Raw genomic sequence first — 12,307 nt, forward strand, 5'->3', positions numbered from 1 at the left:
CATTTCTTTCTTTTTTCCCTTGTGGCATTGGGGATCCAACCCAGGGCCTCATGCACAACCTTAGGTAAATACTCAGCCACTGAACTACGTCCCCAGCCCAGTTATGTTTCTCCTATTTTCTAACTGACTGTGTGACTTTAGACATCTTCTCCATGTCTCAATTTCCTCATCTGTAAAGAAGAGAGAGAATCTCTTAAGATCCCTTCACCTAAAGCTAACTGAGGTGTCCATGAATTGGTCCTTAGCTACGTGCAAAATGTTGATGTTGGGGGCAGCTTTGCCCTCATTGCATTTTCATGAGAAAGACCCAGGGTCAGCTCAGTTTCTCTGGTCCCAGCTGTGCAAACAAATACCTGGGTCAATCCTAATTGGAGCCCTCTGTGAGTGCCCTGCCCCTGCAACGAACGATTCAAGGGGACTGCACCCCAGACTTGCCCTGCAGCCTGGGCATCAGCTTTATTCCGCATGAATTATTGGGTGTCTACCAGGCACCATGTTGGCTTCTGGATGGGACCTTTGGCTGTTCCTCTGATCAGGGTGAACAACCACTTTGGATCATTTAGGCTTCCAAAATGCAATTTGTGTTTGGGGGTTGGTTGTGAGATAGTTTCGGCCTCCACAGACTCTGAGACAAAAGAAAGTTAAAGGTCTTTCTTCCAGGCTTCAAAGAAGACACGGCCAGGGCCTGTGGAGAGATCTAAGTGTTGTTTGGTAGCACGGGAGGGAGAGGATGCTTAGAGCGAGATCATTTCTTAGAGAGACTAAGATTCTTACAGAGAGGGTGAGGGCTGGCCAGCCCAGGGTCGCCAGTTCAACCTCCCACCCAGGGCGGAATCTCTTCCGCGCTTTCCTACCGCCCGTGCACCCCACTGTGTTGATGACTGGGTGACAGGCTCGAACTCCCGGCTAATTCCAGCGGAGACACATTTACCATTTAGCCTAATTGTTTCTTTAATTGAAAGCCAGCAAGATAAGCACTGGTTTCTTTCCCATGCAAAAGAAGCTTGAACTAGAAGAAATGAGCCAAAGGCATAAGAAAACAAGGGCTGGTTGGAAAGGGGCTGGGGGACCTGAGGACTTCTCTGTGTTCTTGCATCATAATGTATTCGAGTTAATTTGACTGGTGGGGGTGCTTAGTTACCCAAACACTTTAATAGGATTGAAGGAGGCTACTCTCCGGCCTCCTTGGATAAGAATGGACTGCCTAAGCCTTCTTTTCTTTAAGAAAACAGCTCCCACACTTGGTACAGGCCAAAATAATTAAGTAATTAGCAAAGGCATTTGTCAAAATGCCCAGTGGGCCTGACGAAAATGACAGCTTTGAGAAGGATGAAGAGCTTGCAAATAGCATTTTCTCCCAGCTCCGGGCTGGGGTCAGGCCTGGAGCCCGTAAGGAAAACGCCTGCCTGGGACTCCGGGGTCCCAGCCCAACCTTTGGGGTTCAAGTTCACTTCCCTGTGGCAAAAGCCAAGCTCCTATTTCTAAGGAGGCGTTCTTGAAAGGCCTTTGGAACATCAAAGGGCTCTTGCTCCACAGCAAGTAAGTGAAAAATAAGGGAGTCATTTTCCTTTCAAAGGATTGAAACCGTTAAGTAGCCAAGAAGACTGTGGTGGAAAAAAGCATTTGTGGTTTATTGAAATTAAAAGCTGGGAAATAGCTGGAGGTTACCAGGCAGTCAAGAGTGACTTATTCTGTACCTACTGTGTGCAAAGCACATTCCTGGCTTTTCATAGGGCCGCAAAGGTCTCTGCTCTGAAGAGGCTTACAATAGACCATCAGTGGCCCAGCCCTGTTTTCCCAGCAACTTGGGAGGCTGAGGCAGAAAGATCACAAGTTTGAAGCCAGTCTTAGGAACTTAGTGAGAACCTGTTCAAAATTAAAAATAAAAGGTTTAGGGACGTAGCTTAGTGGTAAAGTTGCCCCTAGGTTCAATCCCCAACAGCAAAGGGGGGTGGGATGTGGGGCCCAGGTTTACAATGATTGCTATGGCAGAGTTGTCAAAGACTGGTGAATTCAGAGAGACTCTATCAGCATAAGAGAAGAAAGCAACACTAATGATAACTAAGATACAGTATGTGGGTCTTTCATATGCCAGGCACATGGTGTCTGCTTCAGTGCTCACAACAACCCTCAGGGTTGGTATAGGGGTGGAAAGGTGTGAGTCCTTTATACACTCATTTTAAGGGTCATAGTCTACACTCTTACACAAGGTCAGATTAGCAAGAGAAAAGCATAACAAACGTACTTAATAAAAGTCTTACTTGGCACAGGAGCTTTCAGAAAGAAGACCCAAAGACTCATGGAGAACTCTCTGTTACTCTTGAATTCAATGAAGAATGGGCAGCTGTGTAGAAATGGGATTGGATATGACCTCAAGGTAACAGGGGAAACCTAGCAAGGCCGGCCCGTTTGGATTCTCTCTGGGCCGCATTCATTCCTCAGGTAGAGGACAGAATGCTTCTGGAATGAGAGCTATGACCTACTATCAGACAAGATGGGTCTGAGAGTTCCTTCATGGCCAGCTCTTACATAGAAAGGCAAGGAAGACTTAGAGCAATGTTTCTAGGTGTTATGACTGGCTTTGGGGGAGAGGGGTTCTGATTTCCCTGAAAGCCTTGGGAAAGAGAAATTCTAGTTTCTGTGACCTGCCTCTGGGGGGAAAGGGGAGCACAGGAAAAAGACGGGAAGGAGGAAGTTGGAAAGATTTTGCTTCTGAGCCTCTTCCTTTCATTTCCAAGTGCTCAGCCTGCCAAAGGCCCACACTCTGGGTTGTCATTTACTGAGCTCCGACTTGTGTTTTGCTCCTTTAAGGAGTAGGGAAACGGAGACTCCATGAAGTCAGCAAACTTGCAACTGAGAGGCAGTGAGGAGGACAGACCTGGGGCTCTCAAGTAAAAGATGACCTGGGTTTGATAGTAGGTTCTACTCACATAGGTCACAAGGAGTGAAGTACTGAAGGAAAATTATTAGATTTAGAAATGAGGATTTGTCAGTGGCTGGAGAGTGGCATTTCAGTGGAGTGATGTAGGTAGGTGGTCAGACACTGGGGAAATCCGATGTGAAGAGTCTTCTCCAAACTGCAACAGGGAAACAGGAGCACTGTCAACGTTCTACTTGAAGAAGTTTCCCAAGCCTGGGGAGAGCTGGGTAGGTTTGCAGGCTTATGTCAGCAGCTTGAGGAGAGGAAGAAATCAAAGATACCAGAAGGGGAGGGAATGTTTGGGGAAGACAGGGCTTTTCTGCAGCACCTGCAGCTCTAAAGGAGATAGGCTTGGGAGTGCTTGACTCTTCCTGAGAAAAAGATGAAGGAGAGGTTGGTGGAGTTACTGTGGCAAGTGAAGTTAGGAAAGAGAGGGTTGATCGAGTGGCCCTATTGGGGCAGGAGAAGAGAGCTGGGAGGACTCAGGTGGAGGGGAAATGGTAACAGGAGTGCTGTCTGTAGAGAAAGGCCAGGGTCCTGATGCAGGTGATAAGCTGGCTCTGCAGGGCCTAGAGAGTTTGGGGCACCAAGAGCTTGGAGTGCCAAACTTTGGAGGTGGAAATTTTCCATAGCATGTGAGTGGTGTCTGGGCCAGGGGTGGAAGGTACCTAGAGTGGGGCAAGATTGAAAGTTACAGGATCTTGGAAGGTCAAAGATCACGGGGCCAGGGGTCATCTCCATGAATAATGAATAGATGATGGCAGACAAGGGCAGTCAGGTCCTGACATCCTGAATCAAAGCCAAGGGAGGTAGAAGAGCATGGACACCAGGGTGAGAACTGAGGAAGTATTTGTAAGGGCTTCCAATGGAAGAGTCGCGACAGTGCTGGTGGTTTAAAGATTTGAAGAGCAAGAGGGAAACTTGGCCTCTTTATTTTAGATACAGTAAGATATATTGGGGCTTTGAGGATTGATTTTATAGACAAAATGTTTGTTTCCTCAAATCTATATGTTGACACCTAATTGCCAATGTGAGGGAGGGTATTTGGAAACAGAGTCTTTGGGAGGGCTCTGCCTGCCTGAATGGGATTAGTGCAGTTATGGAAGAGATCCCAGAAAGCTCTCTCACCCTGTTCCATTATGCAAGAATACAACTAAAGATTACTGGATGTGGGTGCATGCCAGTAGTCCTAGTGACTAGGGAAACTGAGGCAGGAAGATCGCGTGTATGAGACCAGCCTCAGGAACTCAGTGAGACCCTGCCTTAAAACAAAAAATAAAAAGGGCTGGGGATGCATCTCAGTGGTGGAGAACCTCTGGCCTCAATCCCTAATACCACACACATACCAAAAAAAAAAAAAAAAAAAGAGAGAGAAAGAGAGAGAAAGAGAGAAAGAAAACATGGTCATTTTTGAACCAGGAAGGGGGCCGCTGTCTGACATTGGATCTGCTGGTGCCTTAATCTTGAACTTGCCAGTCTCTCAAACTGTAAGGAACACATTTTTGTTGCTCATAGCCACCTACTTTAGGGTATTTTGTTATAACAGCCAGAAAGGATCAAGACAGTCAGATCAACCTGGATTCTAATCCTGGCTTCTCATTTGTGTTACCTTGGAGAAGTCACTTGGTGTATCTTTGTTTTGTTTTCTTTATCTATAAACTCCTTGTGTATCTGTGAAGACTGGAAAAGGTAATGATTGTGAAGAATGTGGAACAGCCCAGGCACAGGGCAGAGGGAACCATAAACAGCAGCTTTAACAGATATCTCAGATATCTCAGCTGAAAAAGACCTCAGGTCATCTGCCTACAGACAAGGAAAAGGAGACTCAGATGGAGAAAGATGATAGAGTCCCAGTGGGGTCACACAGTGGAGGACTCTGGTGGCAGTCATGAAAGGGAGCGGGGTGCAGGACAGGAGAGATTCCAGATTCCAGAATCTGCAAGGCTCCCAACCAGACCTGACATTTGGGTACAGACTGGGTTGTATGTGTGTGTGGAGGAGTGGCGGGGGTGGGGGTGGGGGTGGCAGTGAGCCATCTCCTTCCAGGGTGACTAGTGAACCCAGGGACATAAAGCTTGCCTTCTACGTGTGTGTGGCATTCTAATCAGCCAGTTGAACCTGTCATGAGCAAGTGAAGGTACTTGGCAGTGGGCTTCCTCCTTGGTGGACAGGATCTGCAGGACCTATTTATGTCTCTAGTCTCCAAGCTTGGACAGTGTCACCGCAGAAGTCCTCTGTGTAGAAACCACTCTACTCTTCAGTTATACCACTTACCTTGGCAGGTCCAATGTCTGAAACAGAGTATGTGCTCTATAGACATTTTCTGAACCAGTGGAGGGGCAAACCCTTCTTGGTTTGGTGAAGACAGGTCTCTCTATCCATCTCTGCAGTTGGACCACTGCATGGGGATTGAATCACTAGGAGTTTGACAAATGAGGGTTTAAATCCCACCTTTATCATTTATTACTGGCAGCCTTCTCCCAACCACGAAATGTCTGTGAGCTTCAAATTCCTCATTTATAAAAGGAGGACAGTGATATTTCTTTCACTTTAGGATCATTTTAATGACTCGGGGATATGTCATTTTCATGTTCTTAATGCGGAGCCTGCCTGGCGCTGTTCGTAATGGTGGCTATTTTTTATTGTCATCATAGCTCTAGGGATGGCCACACACAAAAATTTACCTTTTCTGCATTTATTTAAAGCCCTTTTGCCTCACATTCTGGAAAGTTCTATGAGGAAGCTTAGGGATAGAATTAGACTCCCTGCTTCCCACCTCCAGGTCCCACCAAGGCTCCCTTGGTTTAGTGCTTCAGTTAAAAAGAAAAAGAGCCAAGAAAACCGTGCCCTGATTCCACCCCAAGATGCCTTCAGCCTCAGGTGTGTTGGCCCTGGTGGGGAGGCCAGGTCAAGGCTTGCCACAAACAGACCTGGTGTTTTGGGATGCTCACCGCCAGCAGGAGAAACCCTCTCCGTGGAAATTACTTTAATTTGCAGTTGACAAAAGGCAAATTGCTGGCATTTTTTTTTTTTTTTTTTTTGCTCAGAGCCTGGAATGTAACCTTGCACGACTGCCCCAGACATTCCAGGTGGCAGGTTCCATTAGCCAGCCCAGATTTCTAACTGAAAGGAGGAGGAAGAAAAGAACTTAAGTAATTTTACAGGGAACAAAACCTTCAATCATAATTTAATTTCACCAACTTCTATCACTTCGAACTCCCTGCTGCCCTCGGCAGTGTATCAGGCAGAGTGTCTGTGGATGTCCTATCATGTAGTCTGTTTTTCTCTCCTTAACCTTCAATTGTGTATTTATGACAATCTGTGGGATTGCCATGTTTAGTTGCTGGGATCTGCCTCTGTTTCAGTTGTGTGTGACTGGCTGTGAGGTCACAAGAGCAGGTCCTCTCTCCCTTGTTTCTTTGCAAGAGGCCTGTTATGAGGCAGGTCCCAGCACATATTTGTTGAAGGAATGAATGGATGGATGGATGGATGGGTGGTTTCCAGTCTTTCACAAGCCCAGAGCATTTTTTGTCTGTCTAGTCAAGGACTTCCAGAGAATTACAGAAAGGAAGGGCATCTTTGAGATGCTGGTCACCTTCCACTTAAAATATGTCCCAAAGATGCCTGTCTGGGGCGGGGTTCCGTGGAATGCAGACTGCATGGAATACCTTTCAGCCCTAGTGAGAACCCGAGGCCGCTGCTGCCATCTTGTGGGCAGTATTTTGAAACACAGAAGTGACACCCGCTTCTCCCAAAGAGACCTTGGCTCAATGGTATGCTGGAATATTTTCCTCTGCAGTGTATCAGACCCTGTTTCCAGAGCCATCCTTCACCTATTTCTCTTCTACTGTTCAATCATTAGTAGTGATTATAATAATAACTCACAGTTACTGAGGTTGAGGCACTGTCCTCATAAGACCACCAGGATTTGGCTCTGCTGCTTGGCTCTAACTCTCTCTCTCTCTCCATACACACACACACACACACACACACACACATATGTATATATTGTTTTAGTTGTAGACAGACACAATACCTTTATTTTATTTATTTATGTGGTACTGAGGATCAAAGCCAGTGCCTCACATGTGCTAGGCAAGTGCTTTACTACTGAGCCCCAGCCCGAGCCTATTGGCTCTAACTCTTGACCATTATGTCACCCTTTCCTTTTTCTAGTTTTTTTCTCTTCTGTTGTGACACTAAATTGGTACCTGTAATCACATCACAGTAATTTGTTCTCCAACAAGACAGGCAGCACCTTGGGGGTTGTCACAGCTACTGAGTACTGATATTTGTTTTGTTTTTGATGTTTTTTTTCCCATTTATTTATTTATTTATTGTCTTGTTTGTTTGCTTGTTTGTTTTGTGATGCTGGAGAAGACAGGGCCTCCCACATGTTAGGCAAGTGCTTTACCACTGAACTACATCCTGGCCCCTAAATACAGAGATGGTATTGATCTCTGTGCACCAACTGGGCACAAGGTGCTGTGCTACGTTAGAAAAATACAAATATCTGTTCAGCTGGGGGTTAGGCATCCCCAGTGTATGTGTGCCAGGGGTATGCAAGCCATGGAACAGACCTGCAGCATGTTCCTGGAATATATTGTGATTAGATTGACAAAGGTTGTGAGTGGGGTGAGCATTGGTAATTTTACTAGTTATTTACATCCTCGTTTTTATGCAATCTTGTCCTCCCAGAACTGCTCAGGTGAACCATTATTAATTTAATACCTGCACACATTTCTTTGCTGCTTAGTTTGGGGATTTGATAAAGACTTGTCCATGTGAGAAGCTGTTCACTTGTAGCTTGGGTGGGGAGGAAGGAGCAATGACCTCTCTCCTGGATGAAGGGGACACAACAGTGAATCTCACATATGCCATAGAGAGTATATTTTGAGTTGGACAATCCAACATGTCCTCTATGTTTGATGAAAACTTTTAAGTAGTTTTCGTTCTTTGCAGTACTAGACAGAATCAAAAGCTGTTGAAATCAAAAGGCTTGTGAAATGGAGTGCAAACGTTAGAATACCTTTATAAACCAAAGCAAGACTTTCAAAAAACTTCAAACCTATAGACAAAGTCCTTGAGATCTAAGTCCATTACCCTGTGTATCAGGGTACTTTGGAGGAACGGTTTCCAAAGTGCCTGCATGTCTTTCCTTTATACAGGGGCAGCCTCACACCAACGAACTGAACCCAGGACAGCTGCCTTTCTATTTTATTCAAGAACCAGATTTGGTATGCTCATCAACAGCCAAGCAAAACCAGAGGCCTCAGGGACAGATCTAAGAGTCTGCGCTCTGTGGGGACGGGTAGAGTTCCCAGCTCTAAAGAGCAGCATCACCTATACCTAGAGCCTGTAGGGGCTAAAAACAAGTGGATAAGAGATAAGGAATGGCAAGAAGAGACGAAGAAAGAACTAGAGATGGAAGAGGGGAGGAGATGCAGAGGGAGACTCAGAGGAGGTGATAGAGCTGACCCCCAAGGCCTTGGAGGACCCTAGAAATGTTCCTAGGGCCTGGACTCAGCTCACACGAAAAGTCCTGTTTGGGCCCTTCTGAAATGCCTGGCAGGAGCCAGTTTTCCATGGCTTTCCCAGAGTTACCACAAAGTTACTATCCAGAGCTATGGCAAAGAGGTCTTAAGACAAAGCAGGGAGGGCTTTGTTCCGCTTTGTTAGCAAGGTCTCCTGTGTAAGGCAAGCTGCTTTAGTAATAATGATAATAAGTTTCAGCAATGACCAGGTTCAGGAGCTGCTGTCCCACAATCCCCACAGGTGCAACAGGCTAGAATCTGACCAATACATGACCTTCCTGGGGTGGCGGTAGTGAGCACCTCTGTCATCCTTTGCCAGCAGAGCACAGATGAGAAACTAAGGCCTGTGAAGATTGCTGTGTCAAGTGCAAAGATTTGAAAAGATTGGAGAAATCTTGATGGGGTGTGCAACAGCCGACCGTGCCTGTGGGAGTCCACCTTTGGATCTATAGAAGCTTTGCTACCTGCATCCTCAGCAGGCTGGGAACCCTACCCCGTGCACTGTCTGTGCACAGACCCAAATAATGCTTTGTTCAGATGGCATTGATGGCCTCTTCATGATTTTTATCGCAGATTGAGCAAAAGAACCCCCAGATGAGCTGGTGACACTAATTACTGGGAACTTATCACCAAAAAGAGCTATACTTGCTTTGTTTGGGATTTCTATTCCAAAATGTAGATTAAAAGCAATCTGACTACCTTTCTTTTTCTTTTTTTCTTTTCTTTTTTCCTCAGTACTGGGATGGAACCCAGGGCCTCAGGCATATTAGGCAAGTGCTCTACCATTAAGCTACATTTCTGACCCCCAATCAGCTTTTAGTGTATCTCCAGAACTAGCATCTTTGTTCTGATGTCAGGAGTATTGCTGAGAAAATAGTGTCACTATCATTTGCATTTTTAAAAAATATTTATTTTTTTTTTAGTTGTAGTTGGACACAATACCTTTATTCCATTCATTTATTTTTATGTGGTGCTGAGGATGGAACCCAGGACCCGGCACATGCGAGGTGAGTGCTCTACAGCTGAGCCACAACCCCAGCCCTTATCATTTGCATTTTTACATTATCATGTAGTTCTGAAGGAGTCAGCTTTTGGACAACAGGAGCTGGGCATGTGACCAGATCCGAAGTAAGAAGGGGTGCTAATGGCAAGAGTCAACTTCTGAAACAGGGACAACTGTCAGAGACTGACAGGGCCTGTGGCCACTTCACTGGCTAGGACCCACTTCAGTTCACAGAGGACTGGCACTCCTCCAGTGCGACCCCTGGATGCCATTTCCATCTGTATGCAGGGTTCACAGAGATGTCCCCAGTCTGCAGCAAAGGACCTGGAGGCCAGACCTCCCCAGAGAGACAGGCTTTGATCTGTTCACCACCCAGCTCATTATCCAAAGTCTGGTGGAAATGCATAATATTTGGGAAAGAATTTAAAGGCTAAATTCTTCCTAGTAGGTACATATGTCAGCCATATCAACATTATCCTTCAAAGGATTGTGTGTTTGGTATGCTCTGACTTTTATTAAAAGTCGTTATAAGAAGAACTTCTGTACTCTACAAATAGTAATAATAATACTGACTGACATTGATTGCAAACTTAGCAAATGTAGGAACTTTTCTCAGATCCACAGTGGACATTTTTATTATTATTTGGTAGAAGAAGTAACTTTATTTTCCCTTTCTTGAGTACCTGTATGTTTTTACCTACCAGGGTAAACACAACCATATGGCAGTTTTTCCTTGGGTTTTCTGAAAATTCCAAATCACTTTTCAAACCGAAATCTGAGTGACTGTCTTGACTCAGAATGGACATATTTGCTTTCTTCTTCTTCTTCTTTTTAATTCTTTCTTTCAAGCTACTCGAAGCTCCTTCCTCCTCTTTTTAAAAGAAATATGAAGTTTAAAAATCGGTGAGACTCTAAAAACAGTTTTGTAGTTCTTAGTTTACTGGTTGGGGATCCTTGCTCAAGGTATTTTAAGTGCATTGAGGGTTTCTTTAGTAGAAATCACATTCTTAAGTGAAAAGTGTCCAAGTACATTTTCTTTTTTGAAGGGTATTGGAGGATTTCTCTGCCTCTCCAGACACAGCGGGGAGACTATTGTCCCCATAGGAGGTCCTCAGAGCAGACCTGTGGCAGCCCCTCTTCTCCCCATGCTGCTCTTGAGGTCCAGCCATCAGAGCTTGGGAAAGGCCCCCCACAGGGATGGAGAGAGGCTGAGGAAAGGCCATCAGGTCTGGCTTGAACCCTCTCAGACTCTGCGGGGGTTGTGTATGTGTAAATGTGTTCTATGTTTTAAGGAAGCAATTGCCAATACATTTGTAGGGTATTAAATACGTTCATACCCTTTGCTAATTATTAAAAAATCAAAAAAAATTTTTTTTGATACTGGGGATTGAATCCAGGGTTTTGTGCATGCTAGGCAAGCACTCTACCATGTCCCCAGCCCAAAAGCTTAAAAAAGACAATTTTGGTCAAACCACCTGTCTCTGGGGTGCTGGAGTTAGCAGTCAAAAGGCCTGTAGTGACCTTTGAGACAGGGTTCACCTGTTCGACAGTCAGCAATGTTCCCTGTTCCCTGAGGCCTGAGGACCTACTTTTATGTAGGGATTAGGAGAAAAAGTTAAGTCTCTAAATTCATAGGAGTTGGAGACTTCATTTACTTAGTCATATTTGTGTGTGTGTTAAAATATGCATAAAATGAAATCTACCACTTTTAAGTGTGCAGTTCAGTGACATGAGGTACATTCATGCTGTTGTGCAAACATCGCCTTCATTCAGCCACGGTACATTTTCGTCTTGCAAAATTGAAACTCTGTACCCATTAAACAACTCCCCTTTTCTCCATCTGCCCCCACCCCCCCCAGAAGTTGCCATTCTATTTTCTGTCTTATGAATTTGACTACTCAATTGACCACGTATAAGTGGAATCATATAATATTTGTTGTTTTGAGTCTGGCTTATTCACTTAGCATATCTTTGAGGCTCATCCGTGTTGTAGCATGTGTCAAAATTTTCTTCCTATTTAAGGGTGAATAATTTTCTATTGTACATAGATACCACATTTTATTTATGCATTCTACCATCAATGAAACACTTGGGCTGCTACACCAGAATACCCTAGCCGGGCTGGCTTAAAAACAACAGAAATGAGCTTCTCACAGTTCTAGAGGTTGGAAAGTCTGAGGTCCAGGCACCAGCAGATGCTCTGTCTGGTAAGGACTTGCTACCTTCTTACTGTGTCTTCACATGGGGGAAGGAAAAGGGACTACTCCTGGGCCTCTTTTATTTTTGTTTTATTTTGCGGTACTGGGGATTGAACCCAAGGATGCTCTACTGTTGAACTACATCGCCAACCTTTTTTATTTTTTGAAAAAGAGTCTCATTAAATTGTCTTGAGCCTCTTTTATAAGGGCACTAATCCTCACTAATCATGAGGCCACCATGCTCATAATCTACTCACTTCCCAGAGGTTCCACTTCTTAATGACCAAAGTTTCCGGGTTAGGATTTTGATATATGAATTTTGGTGGTGAGGAGGCACAAACTTTCAGTCTGCAGCAGGCTGCTTCCGCTGATTTACTATTGTGAATAATGTTGCTGTGGATACAAAGACAAAGATCTCTTCAAGTCCTTGCTTTCTTTCCTTTTGGATATGCACCCCAAAGTAGAATTGCTGTATCATAAAATCCTACTTTTAATCTGAGGGAAAAATTTCCTTTTCTTTTTGTGCTAAGGATTGAACCCTTGGCCTCCTGCATGCTAAGCTGATGCTCTAGCATGGAGCTACACTCCCAGCATCTACCTGCTTTCTTTAATTAGGATTGTACAGTTAAGACTTGAGGGAAAATCAGATTCA

This window comes from Marmota marmota, unplaced genomic scaffold (assembly GCF_001458135.2).
Source record: "Marmota marmota marmota unplaced genomic scaffold, marMar, whole genome shotgun sequence".
In the NCBI taxonomy this organism is placed as follows: Eukaryota; Metazoa; Chordata; class Mammalia; order Rodentia; family Sciuridae; genus Marmota; species Marmota marmota.